This window comes from Macaca nemestrina, chromosome 10 (assembly GCF_043159975.1).
Source record: "Macaca nemestrina isolate mMacNem1 chromosome 10, mMacNem.hap1, whole genome shotgun sequence".
NCBI lineage: Eukaryota > Metazoa > Chordata > Mammalia > Primates > Cercopithecidae > Macaca > Macaca nemestrina.
This window is the reverse complement of record NC_092134.1, coordinates 38,628,049-38,649,578: the sequence shown is the minus strand read 5'-3', so window position 1 is coordinate 38,649,578 and position 21,530 is coordinate 38,628,049. Positions and strand designations below refer to the sequence as shown.

General features: G+C 42.8%; 1 long non-coding RNA gene across 1 annotated transcript; it reads right to left on the bottom strand.

Moving 5' to 3' along the window:
• Positions 1-366: 366 nt before the first annotated feature.
• Positions 367-20,923, bottom strand: LOC105483694 (uncharacterized). The gene is made up of 6 exons (XR_988493.2): positions 20,815-20,923; positions 17,677-17,920; positions 8,282-8,730; positions 6,410-6,461; positions 706-771; positions 367-530 (listed from the first exon to the last, which is right to left on the bottom strand). It is a non-coding gene; the product is annotated as an uncharacterized lncRNA (long non-coding RNA).
• Positions 20,924-21,530: the final 607 nt, after the last annotated feature.

The following is a 21,530-nucleotide window of genomic DNA, read 5'->3' as shown; positions in this document are numbered from 1 at the left end:
TCTAGTTAATGCCTTCTGCTCCAGGATATTACAATTGTCCCCCTCCATCATTCTGCATTAGCCACAGTGTCCTTTCTTTCCCTCAAACATATCAAGCTTTTTTTTTGTTTTTTGACTCGGATTTTGCAGTATTAACTACCTTAAACTTCTCTTAGCTCATTACCCTTGCTGGCTATTTTTCGTCCTTCAGGTTTCAGCTCAGATATCTCCTTAGAGATTACCTTATCTAAAGTTGCCTCCTATTGGAGCTCTCAGTTGATCACATCATTTTTCTTTTCTTTTTTTTTTTCCTTAGACATGTCTTAATGTCTCGCTGCATTGCCCAGGCCGGACTCGAACTCCTGGGCTCAAGCAATCCTCCCACCTCACCCTCCCAAGTAACTGGGACTACACATTTTTATTTTCTTAATAGCGCTTATCAATATCAGAAATCTTTATTAGTGTAAGTTCCATAGGGTCAGGGAAACTGTCTTTTTCATTGCTGTCTTCTCCAAACTTAGGAGTATACAGGAGGTGCTCAATGAATAATCCTTGAAGGAAGGAATGAAGGAAAAGGGAAAACATGAGAAATTCAGTGCCAGAATTACATTCCAGGGTGGGTTTACTCCAAAATTGCTTTGACCTACCTTCCTATTGATGGGGTTCAGGAAACACCACCCCAAAATATGGTACCCTCAGAAAATTTCAGCAGGAAAGTCACTTTACCTTCCGCTCAACCTTCTTCCATGAAGCGGGTTATAAAACCTTCATTCCAGAGGCACTCACCCAAACCTGGAAGAAAGGAATGTCCTTATCTCTGAAGACACAAGGATACAAGGAAGAACCCGAACAAACAGGCCTTGCTAAGTTCCCTGCAGTTATCATAAACTTTTGTCCAATCATACTTCTGCAGAACTGTCTGCTCTTCATCAACCCTAAGCATAAAAATACACACATGTCCCTGTTTCTTTGGGTCTTCATTTCTGAAAGCTCCTGAGTCACATAAAACTTATATTAAATAAATTTGTATGCTTCTCTCTTGTCAATCTGTGTTTTGTTATAGGGACCTCATTTATGAACCTAGCTATGGGTGAGAAAAGATTTATTCTTTCCTACACTATTTTTAGCTTTTCAAGATGATTTCCAGTTATGTTCTAACTTTAGACTGATGCCTGAATCCCCCCAAAACACTGAGTTTGAGATGGGGATGAAAGGAGATAGGCTGTGAAAGAATGGAATTGGAAGGGCTCTCAAACAACTGCAAACTCTTCACCTTTGGGGGAAGGAAGACAAAAGAAAGAGAACACTATGCCACAGTTTTTAACTTCCTCAGAAATGAAGATTAAATTCCTTGAAAGAACTCAACATATTCCCCATCACATCCTTCCCCGCCAAAGTCCCATGGTTCTTAGGTAAGTTGTTCTCAAGCAAAAATCAATATTCCAAAATGTGAACTTTGGAATTTGAATGCAACCATACCAGCCCATTGCCGCTCATTCTCACTCTTTAATTATTGGCAATAAAATTGTATCTAGGGGCTGGGCGCGGTGGCGCACGCATGTAATCCCAGCACTTTGGGAGGCCGAGGCGGGCAGATCACAAGGTCGGGAAATCGAGACCATCCTGGCTAACACAGTGAAACCCTCTCTCTAATAAAAATACAAAAAAATTAGTCGAGCGTGGTGGCGGGCGCCTGTAGTCCCAGCTACTCGGGAGGCTGAGGCAGGAGAATGGCGTGAACCCGGGAGGTGGAGCTTGTAATGAGCTGAGATCCGGCCACTGCACTCCAGCCTGGGCGACAGAGCAAGACTCGGGGAAAAAAAAATGTATCTAAACAACTTATGAGGAAAGAAGACAGAAGAAAGGCGGAGGATAACAAAACCTGAAGCATTAAGATACAAAGGGCAGCCTGAGTAAATCAATGGATGTTTCTCACAGCTGATCTCTCCAAATTAGCCCAAAATTAGTTGTGAAGTCGAGTCAGTTCTTAGGGGAAGAAATGGGAAAGATGATGCAAGGATACTTTTCCATGGAGAATATAGTTCTAATTTATAAAAGTTTCCAAAGAGTTTGAATCTCAAATATCTCACTCTACTTCTGGCACCAAAAGGAAGCATGCCAAGGCCTAAGAGAAATAAATTGTTATAATTTACATGTTAGTTGGCTTTCAGTAGGTTTGGCTCCTGAGCCTTTTAAATGTCAAGGATTTTAGCGTTAAAACACTTAGCTTTCAACACTTTAGAAACTCCCAATGCTAATGTTTTTGTTTTGTATTTTAACTAACAATTCTTTGGCTGAAGACTTTCATTTGTGAAACACTTAAATTCCTAATAAGTAAAAACCTGGCAGGGGGTTTGAAGAGTTTGGGCCATAATGGTAGGCTGAAAATTAATTTTACTCTTGACCTTCATATTGACTTGTTGTGATCTAACAAAGATCATTTATCTTCCTGTGGTTCCAGTTTTTTCATTATAAACTATAAAAAATAATATGGATATTATTTTGAGATCATTTATCTTCCTGTGGTTTCAGTTTTTTCATTATAAACTATAAAAAATAATATGGATATTATTTTGAGATCGCTGGAGAAAATGGACAAGCCCAGCATGGTTATTTGTAGATGTACTTATATCAAATTCAATTATGTAAATGCTGTTTTTAAACAACTTTCTAATTCTGTTCAATATGATTTCTAAGTTTTATACAGTGAAAACAAAATTTAATTTGATAGTCTGTCAACATCTAATATTATATCTATAGTTTTCTTTTGTTACCAGAAAGGAGTTCCAACCCAGACCCCAAGAGAGGGTTCTTGGACTTCACGCAAGAAAGAATTCAGGGTGAGTCCATAGAGTAAAGCAAAAGCAAGTCTATTAAGAAAGTAAAGGAATAAAAAAAATGGCTACTCCACAGGCAGAGCAGCAACATGGGCTGCTTAACTAAGTACCCTTATAGTTATTTCTTGATTATATACTAAACAAGGGGTGGATTATTCATGAGTTTTCCGGGAAAAGGATGGGCAATTCCCAGAGCTGAGGATTCCTCCCCTTTGTAGACTATATAGGGTAACTTCTTGGCATTGCCATGGCATCTGTAAACTGTCATGGCAGTGCCAGGAGTGTCTTTTAGCATGCTAATGCATTACAATTAGCATATAATGAGCAGTAAGGATGACCAGAGGTCACTTTTGTCATCCTCTTGGCTTTGGTGTGTTTTGGCTGGCTTCTTTACCACAACCTGTTTTATCTGCAAGGTCTTTATGACCTGTATCTTGTGCTGACCTCCCTATCTCATCCTGTGACTAAGAATGCCTAACCTTGGCGGGTGCAGTGTCTCGCGCCTGTAAGCCTAACTACTTTGGGAGGCTGAGGCAGGCAGATTATGAGGTCAGGAGTTCAAGACCAGCCTGACCAACATGGGGAAAACCCATCTCTACTAAAAATACAAAAATTAGCCAGGCATAGTGGTATGCGCCTATAATCCCAGCCACCCAGGAGGCTGAGGCAGGAGAATCGCTTGAACCCGGGAGGCAGAGTTTGCAGTGAGCCAAGATCATGCCACTGCACTCCAACCTGGCAACAGATCGAGACTCTGTCTCAAAAAAAAAAAAAAAAAAAGGAATGCCTAACCTCCTGGGAATGCAGCCCAGTAGGTGTCATCCTCACTTTACCCAGCCCCTATTCAAGATGGAGTAAGTTGCTCTGGTTCAAACACCTCTGACACATTCAACTGGAGTGAAAGAGACTTAGTAAAATCGAAATAACATCTCCAGAGTTAATTTTGTTTTCTTCTTCTGCACAGAACCATCCCTATTTACTCTGTATGAAAACTCTTATTACCTGATGCTCCACTCTCATGCCTCCAACCTTGGGTCTACAAATACCACAACTTTTATATGAAAAGACATTTTATATGAAAAGATATTTTATGTAAGAAGAAATACAAACACCAAGAAAACATTAAAACTATACAATTTCTCTAGTAGGCAAACAATGCAAAGTAAAATTAGATAACTTTTTCACCTTATCATTTGACAAATATTAAAATTGCAAATATTTAAAAATTAAAGTTTCAGTATTGTCTAAGGTGTAATGGCACAGTTTTTCATATATGGCTAGTGGGAGTGTAAATTGGTAAGATCTTTTTAAGTGAAAACGCCTTTGCAAAAGTATGACATAAGAGAAATCTAACATGGCTGACTCCATCTTGCTTCTAGCCTCATGGACTGGCTGTCTTTGCTCATTTCTGGAAATTTTTCATTGGGAGAAATTTAGTTTATAGTTTAAATAATAATAACCCTTCCCCAAAACTAAACTGCCCTTGTAAAACTAATGAAAGGTCACCAAGTTAGAAGGATGAGACGGGCCTGAATTCTAAATAATTACCAGCCATTACTCTGACGGTCATGAGATTTGCAACTTTTTCAATTACTCTTGAAGATAACATCACTATTGTAGACCCTAAGATTGGTCTTTTGAAATGTCTTTTCAGTTTTTTGCATTTCTGACAACTGGATGGCCCCATCTGGACTTGTGACTCAACCAGTCCTGTGGCCCCCACCCAGAAGCAGACTCAGAGAACGAGGACCATTTTCCACACCGCATGTTGACATCCCCAACCAATCAGCATGCCTCCTACCCTAGCCCTCTGCCCACCAAACTATCTTTGAAAGACTCCTAACCTCTGAGCCTTTAGGGAGACTGATTGGAGTTACAACTCCATCTCCCATGTAGCATAACCAGCCTCACATCAATCAAATGCTTTCTTTACTGCAATGCCATGGTCTCAGGGGGTTGATTTTGTTTGTGCAGCAGGCAGGAAGAACCCATTAGGCAGTTACATGAGGAGTAAATTGGCAAAACCTATTACAAATTTAAAATTTTACTTTGAACAGCATGGTAGTACAAAAGATACAAAGTATCAAGTGTTGGTGGGAATGTAAAGTCACTGGGACACTCATACACTGTTAGTGGGACTGTAAGCTGGCAGGACCACTTCGATTTTTGGGTTTTTTGGTTTTTTGAGAGAGGCTCTCACTTTGTCACCCAGACTGGAGTATAGTGGCACGATCTCAGCTCACTGCAGCCTCCACCTCCTGGGCTCAAGCAATCCTCCCACCTCAGCCCCCCAAGTAGCTGGGACTACAGGTGTGCACCACCATGCGTGGCTAATTTTTTGTATTTTATGCAGAGACAGGGTTTCACCATGTTGCTGTCAGAGGCGTTTAAACCAGAGCAACTCTATCTTGAATAGGGGTTGCGTAAAATAAGGCTGAGACCTACGGGGCTGCATTCCCAGAAGGTTAGGAATTCTAAGTCACAGGATGAGATAGGAGGTCAGCACAAGATACAGGTCATAAAGACCTTGCTGATAGAACAGGTTGCAATAAACAAGCTGGCCAAATCCTACCAAAACTAAGATGGCAATGAGAGTGACCTCTGGTCTTCTTCACTGCTCATTATACACTAATTATAATGCATTAGCATGCTAAGAGACACTCCCACCAGTGCCATGACAGTTTACAGATGCCACGGCAATGCCAGGAAGTTACTCTATATAGTCTAAAAAGTGGAGGAGCCCTCAATCCCGGGAATTGCCCACCCCATTCCCAGAAAACTCATGAATAATCCACCCCTTGTTTAGCATATAATCAAGAAATAATCATAAAAATGAGCAACCAGCAGCCCTCGAGGGCTTTATTCCTTTACTTTCTTAATAAACTTGCTTTCCCTTTGTACTGTGGACTTGCCCGAAATTCTTGTGTGAGATTCAAGAACCCTCTCTTGGAGTCTGGATCAGGACCCCTTTCCAGTACTATTGCTGAAACTGGTCTTGAACTCCTGAGCTCAAGCTATCTGCCTGCCTTGGCCTCCCAAAGTGCTAGAATTATAAGCATGAGCCACTGCACCTGGCCGGGCAGGACCACTTGGGAAAATAATTTGGCATTATCTGAAAATAATTTGGCATTATCTGAATATGTGAATGTCTTACGACTCAACAGTTCCACTTCTGGGCATATACTCAAGAGAAACTCTTATACAGGTGTTTATATCCACATGGTTTGTAAGACCAAGAAAGAAGAAATAATCCTAATTGTCCATCAACAATACAATAGATAAACACAGCAGTGAAAATGAATTAATTACAGCTACATGCAATGACATGGATGATCTCAGAAATATTGTGTTGTGAGAAAAAGTTGCAGAATAATATATACAGTATGGTTCTGCAGGGTACCAGACCATGCCATCCCAAAATATGCCTCTTTACCACTGGAATATCTTGAGCTAAAGGCAATTGAGAAATAGTAGACACAAGTAAAGCTCTTTACCTCCCTCTTACTACCTAAAAATGCAGTATAAAATTCCCCTTTTGTAAAGGAATTTATATTTATAAAGCAAATTTATATTTGTAAAAGTTGTCTCCTTACCAGGAAGAAAGCTATTCATGGAGATGACCCTTATCACCTGGAAGACTCTTATCTGCAAAATAAGATAGCCTTTATTTATCATACATTTCATCCCCTCACTTTCCCATAAGCTTACCCCACTGACCCAGAAACCCCAAACCCCTTTTCCTTTGTTTAGCCTAAGATGGTAGATAAGCCTCAACCATCTAGCCACATCCTTGAGTCTTATATCTTATTTAAACTAATGTGCATAAGTGTGTAATTAAAACTTTTTTTCTCTTGCTAATCTGTCTTTCGTTATTTTAATTCACAGGCTCAGCCTGCTAGGTGGGTAAAGGAAAAAGGATTCTTCTTCCCCTACAATTTCATTTGTATAAAGTCCAAAAGCACACAAAACTAATTGCTTTGGAAAACAAATGTGATGGTAGGAGCAGAGGGAACATTCCTTCCACACTCCAAGGATTTGATAAATTTTTTTTTATTTTTTATTTTTGAGATGGAGTCTTGCTCTGTCACCCAGACTGGAGTAGGTGCAATATCAGCTCACTGCAACCTCTGCTTCCCGGATTCAAGGGATCTTCCCACCTCAGCCTCCCAAGTCACTGGGATTACGGGCATGCACCAGCATACCTGACTAATTTTTGTATTTTTTTGTAGAGATGAGGTTTCACCGTGTTGGCCAGGCTGGTCTTGAACTCCTGACCTCAAGTGATCTGCCTGTCTCAGCCCCGCAAAGTGCTTGGATTACAGGCATGAATCACCATGCCTGGCCAAGGTTGGATAATTTGAGTCTCTGGAATAAACTGACAATAGACAGATTAACAGGAGAAAAGTCATACAAATTTATTAAGTGCACATGAGCTACACAAAATATGAGACTTAGAGAAGGACCAGCTGAGCTGGCTAAAGTGTTTTTTTATTTGTTTTTGAGATGGAGTCTCACCCTATTGCCCAAGCTGGAGTCGCAATGGCACGATCTTGGCTCACTGCAACCTTCACCTTCTGGCTTCAAGCAATTCTCCTGCCTCAGCCTCCCGAGTAGCTGGGATTACAGGAGTGCGCCACCACACCTGGCTAATTTTTGTATTTTTAGTAGAGACAGGGTTTCACCATGTTGGCCAGGCTGGTCTTGAACTCTTGAGTTTGTGATCTGCCCACCTCAGCCTCCCAAAGTGTTGGGATTACAGGTGTGAGCCACCACACCTGGCCAAATTTCTATACCATACGGAAAGGAATAGGGGGCTGGGAGCTCCTGAAGGATGGTGATAACAAGCTATGGAAGGGTAAGGGGGAAATGCATTGTCAACACATTCTTTTTGTTTGTTTTTTAGAGACAGTGTCTCACTGTATTGTCAGGGTGGAGTACAGTGGCATGATCATAGCTCACTGCAGCCTTGAACTCCTACACTCAGGGGATCCCTGGACTACAGCTAATTTTTCAACACCCAACTAATTTTTTTTTTTTTCGAGATGGAGTCTCCTCATGTTGCCTAGTGTCAGGTTCCAGCTCAAGCTGGGGTCTGAGGGGAGTCAGTGAATGAGTGGCAGGTAGCTGAAAGAACTCAGGGGTCTGTAGGCAGGTGCGATATGGCTTTATTTTCTCCCCTTCTCCATCAGCCTTTGTCTCAGCTGCCCGCTCTGGCCACAGTTCCCTCAGCACCAGCTCCATGGCTCCTGCTGCCCCCATGCCTGCAGTTATGCTCCCTTGTGCGCTCACCGCTTCCTGGCTCCCTCCTGTTCACCTGCAAGGCAGCCAGCTTTACCAAGCACCCTCTCACGGTGTCAGTGATACATCTATACACCTCACAGACAATAGCGACTCAGAGCCAGGTGATGAGCCCACCCATAACATGGTTATATAACTGTGATTATATAATGCACGGAATTATGCACCTGAACTCCAATCCCGCTGTGCCATGCTGCACTGGATGTTTACTCCGGCCCACTCTTGACTGTAGTGCAGCCATTTGCCTTATACCCAGGATGGTCTCGAACTCGTGGGCTCAAGTAATCCTTCTGCCTCAGCTTCCCAAAGTGCTGGAATTACAGCCTGAGCCACTGAGCCCAACCAGGCTGTCTTATTATGCAGATAAAGTCTCTCAGGTAGCAGCCCTGAAGGTGGTAGTCTCTGATAAGAGTTTCTCTGAGCATGGTGTCAGAACTTTCTTCTCTTTTCCTGTGAGCTAATCTTCTCTGGTTAATGACTGCATTCCTTCTGGAGAAACTTCCCTTGGATAAAGGAATATCAAAGCAAGGCCTTCCCTGCATTACTGCTCTCCAGGTCCTCTCAGTCTGAAGTCTAATGCAGCATGTTTTGTTTCCTGAGTCCCAACACAATAAATCTAAAAGTAGAGTAACAATAGACCAAAATTCAGGATAGTTGTTACCTTTGGGAGAAGAAAGGGAGGATGGGGATTGGACAGAGGCACACAGGGTACTTTAAAGGTAATGAGTGAGGAAAGTGAAAATGACTTGGAGACCACTGAACAGGGCCCAGAGATGAAAACTCCTTATCTGAGGAATTTAGAAGCGAGCAAAGAACACCTGGTGACCATCAAACAGGCCATCCGAAGGCAAAAGTTATCTAGGAAATTTAGAAGTAATTAAACTTCCCAGCAGGGTGCGATTGCTCACACCTGTAATCCCAGCACTTTGGGAGGCTAAGGCAGGCAGATCAGCTGAGGTCAGGAGTTTGAGACCAGCCTGGCCAACATGGTAAAACCCCGTCTACTAAAAATACAAAAATTATATTTGGGCATAGTGGTGGGCACCTGTAATCCCAGCTTCTCAGGAGGCTGAGGTGGGAGAATCGTTTGAACCTGGGAGATGGAGGTTGCAGCGAGCCAAGATCGTACCACTGCACTCCAGCCCGGGCGATGGAAACTCCATCTCAAACAATAATAATAATAATAATACTAGTAAAATCTTCCCTACTATCTAAAGTTGGCATCTGGTTCCAGGCCTATTTCAATTTTTATTAAGTAACTAGAATTTTTATACATCTTGGGAATTCCATGCCGAAACTCATTGTGCAACTCTTGTGACGTTAAGGCACCCAAATGTTTATAAATGTAATAATTTATCATGACCTATGTGACTAATATGGCCCAAATTACCCTTAAGCTCTTGCCTTAAGGTTCATAAAAGGTCCTAAGGAAGATCCACCAGTGAGCTCCGTCCTCTCACTGAGGCGCCCCTGCACCCTTTAGCAGTATTCCTTCTTTCTAACAAACTTTCCTTTTTCAAACCTATACTGTTGTTGGTAAGTTCTACTTACCAACCTGTGAGTTGACTACTTCCCAATGCCAGGGCTCTGACACCTCGCCCGGCATTAATAATGTTTTGGGGGTTTTTTCCTTAAATTTGGTGGTAAATTCAGACGTGTTTGGTTGTAAATGTGTTTCATTTTACTTCATAAATATTTTTGTGTCTAGTCAATGTTTAATAAAAGCAATTTAAAGAACTTAAGTGTCCAAGAACCAGTTATATGTCAACATAAATAGAATAATTTTATTTATATAAAACTCTATACATATTACGTGGATAAACAGCAATGAAAGATGTGTACAAGGACATATACTAATGTATTAATCATTGTATCACTTAGTGAGTGGATTTGGACTGATTTTGCTCTCCTTGTTTTACTTTACTATATTGTTTATTTTGTTCACATAAAGGACATGTATTCTTTCTTACAAAGAAAATTAAACTGGTTGACACAATGACCCATGCCTGTTTAATCAGCACTTTGGGAGGCTGAGGCAGGAGGGCTGCTTGAGTCCAGGAGTTTGAGACCAGCCTGGGCAACATGGCAAAACCCTGTCTTTACAAAAATACAAAAAGCTAGTTGAGTATGGTGGTGCACCCCTGTAGTCCCAGCTACTCAGGAGACTGAGGCAAGAGGATCAATTGAGTCTGGGGAATTGAGGCTTTAGTGAGCCATGATCATGCCAGTGCACTCCAGCCTGGGCAAAGAACAAGACCCTGACAAACAAATAAAAAAAACAATTGTAAAAAAAGAAAGAAAAGAAAGGAAGGAAGGAAAGGAAGGGAAGGAAGGGAAGGAACGTGAAGGAGGGAAGGGAGGGAGGAAGGGAGGGAGGAAGAAAAGTTTTCTTAAAAAAAAGATATAACTATTAGGATGTTCATAACAGTTAGATAGATGTTTAGATAGATAAACATATTGTGTAAGAAAGAATTAACCTTACCCAAAGTAAGGTATGGCCTTTGCTCGCAGCCCCTAGGAGGTAATCTCTAAGCCCTTGGGATGTCTTGCCTGATGAAAGTGTCCTTGTTTACTTGGGGGCCTTGAGCCATGCCAGATAATCTGATTACAATAATTTATGGTAGGGGCTTTGGGGCACATGGTATCAGCTCAACCTCCAGAGAAGCTGGAGGTTAAGGTCATCCACATGGACAGTCAACCATGTCTATGTGGTGATGCCCCAGTAAAAACTTTGGACACCAAGCTTCTCTGGTTGGCAGTACTCCATGAGTATTGCCACACACTGTTGTTGGGAGGCACAACGACTGTCTCTGACTCCACTGGGAGAGGACATTTGGAAGCTTCATGCTTGAAACTCTCCTGAACTCTGCCCCTTGCACCTCTTCCTTTGGTTTATTTTAACTTGTATGCATCACTGTAATAACCCATAACCATGAGTGTAGCAGCTTTCAGTGAGTTTTGTGAGTCTTTCTAGTGATTATTGAAACTGAGCGTGTTCTTGGGAATCCCTGCACTTTCATTTGGTGCCAGAGTGAGGGTGATCTTGGGGACACCTGAACTTTGGAGTTGGTCTTAGAAGTGGAATTTGCAAGAATGACTGTATTAGTCCGTTTTCACACTGCTAATAAAGACATACCCAAGATTGGACAATTTACAAAAGAAAGAGGTTTAACTGGACTTACAGTTCCACATGGCTGGGGAGGCCTCACAATCATGATTGAAGGCGAAAGACATGTCTTACATCACAGCAGGCAAGAGACAGAATAAGAGCCAAGCAAAACGGGTTTCCCCTTATCAAACATCAGATCTCATGAGACTTATTCACTACCACAAGAACAGTATGGGAGAAACTGCCCTGTGATTCAATCATCTCCCACCAGGGCCCTCCCACAACACGTGGGAATTATGGGAGTACAATTCAAGATGAGATATGGGTGGGGACACAGAGCCAAACCATATCATTCCATTCCTGGCCCCTGCCAAATCTCATGTCCTCACATTTCAAAACCAATCATGCCTTCCCAACCATCCCCCAAAGTCTTAACTCATTTCAGCATTAACTCAAAAATCCATAGTCTAAAGCAAAAGAGACAAAGCAAGTCCCTTCTGCCTATGAACCTGTAAAATCAAAAGCAAGTTAGTTACTTCCTAGATACAGTGGGGGTACAGGCATTGGGTAAATACAGCCATTCCAAATGGAAGAAACTGGCCAAAACAAAGGGGCTACAGCCCCCATGCAAGTCTGAAATTCAGTGGGGCAGTCAAATTTGAAACCTCCAAAATAATGTCCTTTGACTCCATGTCTCACATCCAGGTCATGCAGATGTGAGAGGTAGGTTCCCATGGTCGTGGGCAGCTCTGCCCCCGTGGCTTTGCAGGGTATAGCTCCTCTCCTGGCTGCTTTCATGGGCTGTCATTGAGTGTCTGTGGCTTTTCCGGGCACATGGTGCAAGCTGTCAGTGGATCTACCATTTTGGGGTCTGGAGGATGGTGGCCCTCTTCTCACAGCTCCACTAGGCAGTACCCTAGTAGGGACTCTGTGTGGGGGCTCTGACCCCAAATTTTCCTTCTGTACTGCCCTAACAGAGGTTCTCCATGAGGGCCCCATCCCACAGCAAACTTTTACACAGACATCTAGGCATTTCCATACATCTTCTGAAATCTAGGTGGAGGTTCCCAAACCTCAATTCTTGACTTGTGTGCACCTGCAGGTTCAACACTATGTGGAAGGTGCCAAGGCTTGGGGCTTCCACCCTCTGAAGCAACAGCCCAAACTGTTCCTCAGCTCCTTTTAGTTACAGCTGGAGTGGCTGGGATGTAGGGTACCAAGTCCCTAGACTGCATACAGCATGGGGACCCTGGGGGCAGTCCACAAAACCATTTTCTCCTATGCCTCTGGGCCTGTGATGGGAGGGGCTGCCGTGAAGACCTCTGACATGCCCTGGAGACATTTCCCCCATTGTCTTGGGGATTAATATTCAGCTCCTCATTACTTATGCAAATTTCTGCAGCAAGCTTGAAGTTCTCCTCAGAAAATGGGTTTTTCTTTTCTATCCCATTGTCAGGCTGCAAATGTTCCAAATTGTTATGCTCTGCTTGCCTTATAAAGCTGAATGCCTTTAACAGCACCCAAGTTACCTCTTGAATGCTTTGCTGCTTAGAAATTTCTTCTGCCAGATACCCTAAATAATCTCTCTCAAGTTCAAAGTTCCAGGGTCACACTCTGTTGCTCAGGCTGGAGTGCAGTGGCACAATCTCAGCTCACTGCAACCTCAGCCTCCTGGGCTCAGATGATCCTCCCACCTCAGCCTCCCAACTAGCTGGGACCGAAGGTGCACACCACTATGCCCAGCTAATTTTTGTATTTTTTGTAGAAATGGGGTTTCCCTATTTTGCTCAGGCTGGGCTCAAACGATCCTCTCTCCTTGGCCACCAAAACTGCTGGGATTACAGGTGTGATCCAGGCAGACACAGTTACTTATTTTCTTTTTTACTTTATTTTATTTTTCCTGAGACGGAGTCTCGCTCTGTCACCAGGCTGGAATGCAGTGGCGCGATCTTGGCTCACTGCAACCTCTGCCTTCCAGGTTCAAGCGATTCTTCTACCTCAGCCTGGGATTACAGGTGCATGCCACCATGCCCAGCTAATTTTTATATTTCTAGTAAAGACAGGGTTTCACTATGTTGGCCACGCTGGTCTCAATTTCGTGAGCTGGTGATCCACCTGCCTCGGCCTCCCAAAGTGCTGGGATTACAGGCGTGAGCCACTGCACCCGGCCTGGCCGCAGTTACCTATTTTCTTGTCTGTGTCCATAACTCCTCGACAATCCCTCCCAACTGGACCATAAAATCATTCTGTAGACAAAGTGATATTTGTTTCTTAAATATTTCTGCAGAATGATTTTAAAAGGTTAAAAGATTTAGGTTTAGATAAAAAGATTTACATTGCTCACACATCAGAGTATATTAAATGGTGTACAGTGAAAAATCACTCTTTCCTTCCCCACACCATTCCACATTCACTTTGTTTTCTTCCTCTACAAGTAGTAATTATAGTTTCTGTTGATTCTTCTGAAAAATGTTTATGCATATTTAAGACTATATGTTTGTATGTGCATTCAGTTTTTCCACAAACATTTCACATAAATGTTAGCATGCTATACACAATCTGTCTGCATTAAGGATCTTTCCATATCAATACATCAATACACACATAATATCTTCTTCGTGTAGGTGTGTGTGTGTGTGTTGTGCTGAACTACACTGTGTTCACCATTACAAGGGCTTTAGTAAGACTGTTGAATTAAATTACAGTACAGGGAGTTGATAATAATAATTGCTGATGATATCAAAATGACTAATAAACATATGAAAATGTGCTCAACATCATTATTCAGGAGGGATATACAAATTAAAAGCACAGTGAGATTTTACTACCCACCCACTAGAATGACTGAAATAAGCAAAATGAAACATCTGACAATACCAAGGGTTGGAGAAGACATGGTGCAACTGGAACTCTCGGACACTCTGGTGAGAATGTAAATTGATATAGCCACTTTGGAAAACTGATCATAACTACTAAATCTGAACATATGCATGCCTATGACATGGTAACTCCACTCTTAGGTATGCTAAGAGTAGAGCTGCCAACAGGAATGCTACATATGTTCACCAAAAGACATACAAGTAAAGGATTAATCTTGTCCAAAGCAATGTTTGGCCCTTGATCAGTTTCTAGGAGGCAACCTCTAAGACCTTGGAATAAGAGTGTCCTTACCTGGGGGGCTTTGGGTCACACCAAACAGCCTATGTTAACAACGTCATTTATAGCCAGGGTGTTGGGCCACATGGCATCAGCTTAACCTCTGGAGAAGTTAGAGACTAGGAACAGCCACATGGTGGTTGCCATTTCCATGTGACCAACCCCCAGTAAAATCCCTGGACACCAAGGCTAGGGGAGCATCCCTGTTTGGCATTACTCCATGCGTCTGCCACTCATCATTGCCAAGGGAAGTAAACTCTGTCTGCAGGCCTCCACTGAAAGAGAACGACTGGAAGCTCACACCTGGGAACTTGCCTGGACTCTGTCCTCTGTGCCTTTTCCCACTGCTGATTTTAATCTGTATTATTTCACTGTAATAAACCATCATCTTGAATATAACAGCTTTCTCTCTGAGTTCTGTGAGTCCTTCTAATGAATTATTGAACCTAAGGATAGCCTTGGGGATCTCCCAAATGGCAACAAGAATGTTCATAGAGGCATTATTCATAATAGACACAACCTGGAAACAACACAAATGACCATCAACTAGAATAGATGTATATTCACATAAAGAAATATTCTACAGCAAGAAAACTAACTACAACAACATGCAACAATATTGATGAGTCACTCAACCATAATACTGAGCAAAGGAAGCCACAGAAAGGAGTATGCAGTATATTATTTTATTTATGTAAGGTTCAAAAATTAGTCTATGTTGAGAGAAGCCAGAATAAGGTTACCTTTGAGGTGGGGTATTGGCTGAAAATCTCCAGCCTGACACTTAGAATTTGTGTACTTTTCTGCATGTAGATTATGCCTCAACAGAAAGTTTACTCCCTACACACCTATTATCATTGAAAAAAGAAAAAAAAAGAATGAGAGAGAGACGAGGGGAGGGGGAAGGAAACTGAATTGGATTCTGGCAAGGTTGCAGAGTAACTACAACTCTCATACACTGCTAATGGGAATGCAAAATGGTACCACTACTTTAGAGAATAGTTTGACAGTTCCTTATAAAGTTAAACATACACTTACCATATGAGCCAGCAATTCTATCCCAAGGAGTTACACAAGAGAAATAAAATTTTGTATTTATGCAAAAACCTATAGGCAACTCATCATCTTCAAAAAAACTGGAAGAACCCAAGTATCCTTCAACAGATGAATGGATACATAAACTATGATACATCTACATAATGGAATACTATTATACTACTCAGCACCAAGAAGGAGTGAACTATTGACATGTGCAACACCTTGGATGAATCTCACGTATTAAGTGAAAGAAGTCAGACTCAAAAGACTGCACACTATAGGATTCAATTCATATGACATTCTGGAAAAGACAAAACTTCAGAGACAGAAAATAGATCAGTGGTTGCCTAGGGCTGGGGGTTACAGGAGGCATTGACCACAAAGAGGTACAAGAGAATTATTTGGGGGTGATGATAATATTTTGTAACTTGACTGTGGTGGTAGTGATTACACAGCTGAATGTGTCAAAACTTAAACTATACACTAAAAAGGGTGAGTTTCATTATATACAAAGTATAACTCAGTAAAACTGACAGATATATAAACATGTTTAAAGCTTACTTTTAAGTAATAATAATAATAGGTGCCACAAGAGATGTAAAAAGGAGGCAGGCTATGTAAAATTTATTTCCCAGTGAGAATTAGAGAATTGTCATGGAAATGTTCATATGTAAACTGAGCCTCGAATATGCATGAATAATATCTGGGGAGTGACTATCTTGAAGAACTAATTTCCAAGTCTAAATTCATGGAAGAAAGTATCAGAGAGAATCACACTTCTGAACTTTTGCCGTAGCACCTTCCACTGAGCCACAAACCAAGTAGGATCTAAGAGCCACTTAGTCCCATCTGTCATGGCATACCTTTGGGCGAGAGTCACACTGCCTCTGCCTGAGAAATAGTTCCAAGCCCGGAACACATGGGGCTTAGAGAGTCAGAATCCTCAGGTCTTCCAGGGACTTCAAAACTTCTTCCACAATATTTGTCCTTTCAGAATAAGAGGAAATAACCCAATAATAATTAAAGCTAACACTTATGTTAGCACTGACTAGATGCCGGGCCCTGTTCCTTAATTTCACATACGTATAATCTATTCTTTACAACAACTCCATGAGGTAGGTAATTTTGAAAACAATCCCGTTTTACAGATGGAAAGCTGAAGAACAGAGTGGTTAAGGAACTTGCTCAGGGTACAAAATTAATAAGTAGTAGAGGCAAAATTCAAATCTGAGCATTCTGGCTCCAGAGACATCCTCCTAACCATCACAGTCTAGTCCCCCTCTGTGCACAGTTGGGGTAGGGGTGGGGTGGCCAGTATGTCCTAGTCCAAGTCTTTCGAAGTATAAACTGCCACTCATTAGTGTGATGGAATCAACTGAATGGGTTGTGACCAGCTTTTAGAAAGTGGAATTGAAAATAAGTAAATATATTTTGGAATGGGATGGAATAGATAATATCAGAGTACATTTCAGATATTATGTACTGAGTCACTATATAGGTTGTATGTATCACTGTGGGTCAAGATCTGAAAAGTTTAAAGCCACTTTCCAGGTTCACCCTCAGAGGATAGTTTAAGATGTCCTAAGCCTGAAATCCAGGCTATCTCTTCTCCAAGAACATCAGTCCTCCCCCATTATACATCCAGCAGTCTCCCTAATGCTTTTGGGTCTTGAGGGCAGAGTCCCACTACCTTCGGCCATTGACTACTGCAGAGGAGTAAGCTAGGTGTAATTCTGCTCAAAATGAGAGACAGGCTAAGCCCCGGCTTTAGTAGTGGCCACAAAGCTAAAGCAGTGTCATTCTCTGAAACAGAAAATGTGGATTCTTTGCACTCTCACCAGGTTCACATTACACCTGGTGGGGAAGCTCCAGCTGAAATGCCTACAGCCCTTTGAACTAAAGTGCTTTACATTCCCTGTCTTCTCATAATGAGGAATGGTGGAAATATAGGTGACAGGGGACCAGTATCACTGAGCACCATGATACTGTCCACTGGACACTGGTGGCTCAGGTGTGTAGGAGACAGCGTCAGTGTCTGCAGAGGCACATGGAGGCTCCAGGAAGAGGCCACGCTGCCTGCCCCAGGAGGCCACTCCCTCAAAGGCTCCAGCAGCCACCAGAAGTAGGAGAGACTTGTCTCACTCAGACACAGGATCCTCATGTGTATCTGGGCCAGAGCCCAAAGTACTGACACTTTAGCTTTCCAATCTTCCCATGTGCACACCTAGGTACCTCCAAGGGCATATGACTGTGTCATACCTGGTTCTCGGGAGTTCATTTCCTCATAGATGGTGTTTTTCACGGTGATATTGCTACTTAAACCCTTAGATGTTAGTGGCTTAACATAATACATGGGTATTCCTTATTGGTGTAATAGTCCCACGTGGTTATGCGTATCTGGCATGCAACCTTCTGCATGGTGATCCAGGGGCCCAGACGTCTTCCATTTGTGACTGCACCCTCCTTTAGGGTCTCTAGGACCTCTGAGTCCTCTGCATTCAGCCTGCAGATGGAGAAAGAATGGAGAAGATATGCCACTGTCTTAAGCTCCTTGGCTATTTATTGAGAACATAGCCCCTTTCAGATGCAAAGCAGGAGCTGAGAAATACTGCCTTCAGCTGGGCTACTGTTTCCAGCATCAGCTGTCCTCTGCAGTGAGAGTATCAGGAATCTTTATCTCTGCTTAATGGACCAAGAACCACTGTGTCCCATATCATCCTGGGAATGTTCCCCCTTTTCTTGCAGAACAACTAAGCTGCCTCCTTCACCCTTTATAAGGGAAACTGTTAATGATTTCCTGCCTATGCATATTGTAGCTGGTAAGTCTCTTCCTCTAGAAAACATACGGAAAAAGCCACAAGTTGACTCTCAAAGCAAGACTCCCCTTCTGTTTTCTATGGTACCTGAACATTAGGAAATAGAATAGAAGGAAAGATGCCCTTGCTAGACACTAGGAACAGAGACTGGGAAGGTAGGGTTAGGGGAAGAGTTTCATCTTTTACTTTACAACATTCTGTATATTTGGTTTAAACACTAATGAGCAAAAGAAGTATTAGGCAGCATAGCTGTTTATATGAAATTCAAGAATAGGCTAAACAAATCGATTATGATAAAAATCAGAATAGTGGCTATCTCTGGGGAGGAAATGGGTTTTGACTGGGAAGATGCAGGAAATGTTCTCTATCTCAGTGTGAGTGATGGCTACACAGGCGCCTACACAGGTAATTAACCATGCTCTACACTTACGATTAGCACAGTTCATGTTCTTTGCCATATATACGTTATACCTCAATTAAAATATATATACACACACATATATTAGTTTAAAAGTTCCCTGCCCTAATTCACCCCCTGTGTTAGTCTGTTTGCACTGCTATAAAGGAATTCCTGAGGCTGGGTAAGTTATAAAGAAAAGAGGTTTATTTGGCTCACAGTTCTGTAGGCTGGATAAGGAGCATGGTGCCAGCATCTGCTTCTGGTGAGGGCCTCAGGAAGCTTACAATCATGGCAGAAGGTGAAGGGAAACCACCGCATCACATGGCAAGAGAGGGAGCAAGAAAGTGAGGGAGCAGGTGCCATGCTTTTTTAAACAACGAGATCTTTTTTTTTTTTTTTTTTTTTTTTTGAGATAGGGTCTTGCTCTGTCTCCCAGGCTGGAGTGCAGTAGTGCAATCTCAGCTCACTGCAACCTTTGCCTCCTGGGTTCCAGTGATTCTCCTGCCTCAGCCTCACAGGTAGCTAGGATTACAGGCATGCGCCAACACGCCCAGCTAATTTTCTTTTCTTCTTTTTTCTATTTTTCTTTTTTTTTTTTTTTTGAGATGGAGTCTCGCTCTGTAGCCCAGGCTGGAGTGCAGTGGCGCAATCTTGGCTCACTACAACCTCCACCTCCCGGATCCCAGTTCAAGCAATTCTCCTACTTCAGCCTCCCGAGTAGCTGTAATTATAGGCATGCACCACCATGCCCAGCTAATTTTTGTATTTTCAGTAGAGGTGGGGTTTCACCATGTTGGCCAGGCTGGTCTTGAACTCCTGACCTCGTGATCCACCCGCCTCAGCCTCCCAAAGTGCTGGGATTACAGGCATGAGCCTCCACATCTGGCCTAATTTTTGTACTTTTAGTAGAGATGGAGTTTCACCATGTTGGCCAGGCTGGTCTCAAACTCCTGACCTCAGGTGATTTGCCCGCCTCAGCTTCCTAAAGTGCTGGGATTACAAGCATGAGCCACCGTTCCTGGCCTTAAACAACCAAATCTTGTGTGAACTCATAGAGTGAGAACTCACTGAAGGACAGCACCAAGCCACTCATGAGGGATCTGCCCCTGTAAGCCGAGCACCTCCCACTAGGCCCACCTCCAACACTGGAGGCCCACATTTCAACTTGAGATATGGAGGTGACAAAACATGCAAACCATATCACCTCCAAATTTTAGTGGCTCCTTTTTGAGAATCCTGTTGGAGACATGGATGATGACAGGCAAAAGTGTTTCCCTCCCCTTCCACTCCTATAAATTAAATTCTGCCTTGAGTCCATTAGATGCCCCTGCAGTTGTAGAAAACTGTACAGAAAGGAGCAGGCCCAATATGGTCTCAAAGAGCCCCAAGTTATCACTGAAAAGAAGTGTGATGTAATAGAAAGAACTAGAACTTGGGAGTTAGCCAGCTCCGTGTTCAAATTCCAGACCTGCCCCTTAGCTGCAAGATCTAGGCAAGTGATTTAGGCTTTCTAAGCTTCTGTTTCCTCCTTATAAAGCCATTTTCACATGCTTGAGGTAAGAGGTGAATGAACTACTTCTGCCTCAAACACTCCTTGATGAGGTGATATGGTTTGGATCTGTGTCCCCGCCCAAATCTCATGTTGAATTGCAGTCCCCAGTGTTGGAGGTAGAGCCTGGTGAGAGGGAATTGGATCATGGGACTGTGTTTCTCATGAATAGTTTAGCATCATCCCTGTTGATTCTGTTCTCATGATAGCGAGTGAGTTCTCATGAAATCTGGTTGTTTGAAGGTGTGTAGCACCTCCCCCTCTCTCTCTCTTGCCCCTGCTCTTGCCATGTAAGATACCTGCTGCCCCTTTGCCTTCCGCCATGATTGGAAGCTTCCTGCGGCCTCCCCCAAAGCAGAAGCTGCTGTCCTTCCTGTACAGTCGGCAGAACCGTGAGCCAATAAAACCTCTTTTATTTATAAATGACCCAGTTTCAAGTATTTCTTTATAGAAACATGAGAACAAACTCATACAGAAAAATGAGGGATGGATCTGATGTGAACAATGCATGTTTGAGATCGACCACATCCAGCCCTTGCTCTGTGCGTCGTGTGAAGAAGGAGGCACTTGCGTTTCTGCCTGCCCTTCCACAGCCATCAGCAGGAAAGACAAAGTGGCCCAGAGATGCTCACTTCTCTGTGGAAGTGTCAGCTGCCCCAGGACCAGTGATGTCTTTGCCAAGTGATAAGTCACCAAGCTGGAAGCGGGTCAGCAGGGTAGTGCCAACAGCTAAGAGTGCTAAGCAGAGTCGGTCAGCCCTTGTGACATCCCAGTTTCCTCATTCGGTCACTAAGAGACCCAAGGAAAAGATTCCGCCTCCCTGTGCTTCAGCCTCTTTACCTGTAAGGTGAGAACAGCAAGACCACCGGCCAAATGCACTAATACCCTTAAAGAACTTTGGACCTGGCGCAGAGTCAGAGTTCCACAGGAGCTTCACAATAAGGCTACTGCTTTTTCCAAACATCTCCCTTGTCATCCTGACATTGCAAAGGACACCTGTTGGCAGTGGCCTCTCCCTTCTCTGTCTCTGTCATAGGTCTTTTTCTGTTCTCTCTGCGGTAGCTTGCTTCGCCACAGCCTTAGCCATAGCAGCAGATGTTTGTTTTGTTGGTTTTTATTGTTTGACCAGCATATCCCCAATTCCCCCATCCCCTAGACCCTGTAACTACCATTCTATTCTCTGCTGCTATGAGTTCAACATTTTTCAGATTCCATAAATAACTGAGATCTTGCAGTATTTGTCTTTCTATGCCTGGCTTATTTCACTTAATATAATGTCCTCTAGGTTTATTCACACTGTTGCAAATGACAAGATTTCCTTCTTATTTTTACAGCTGAATGTTATTCC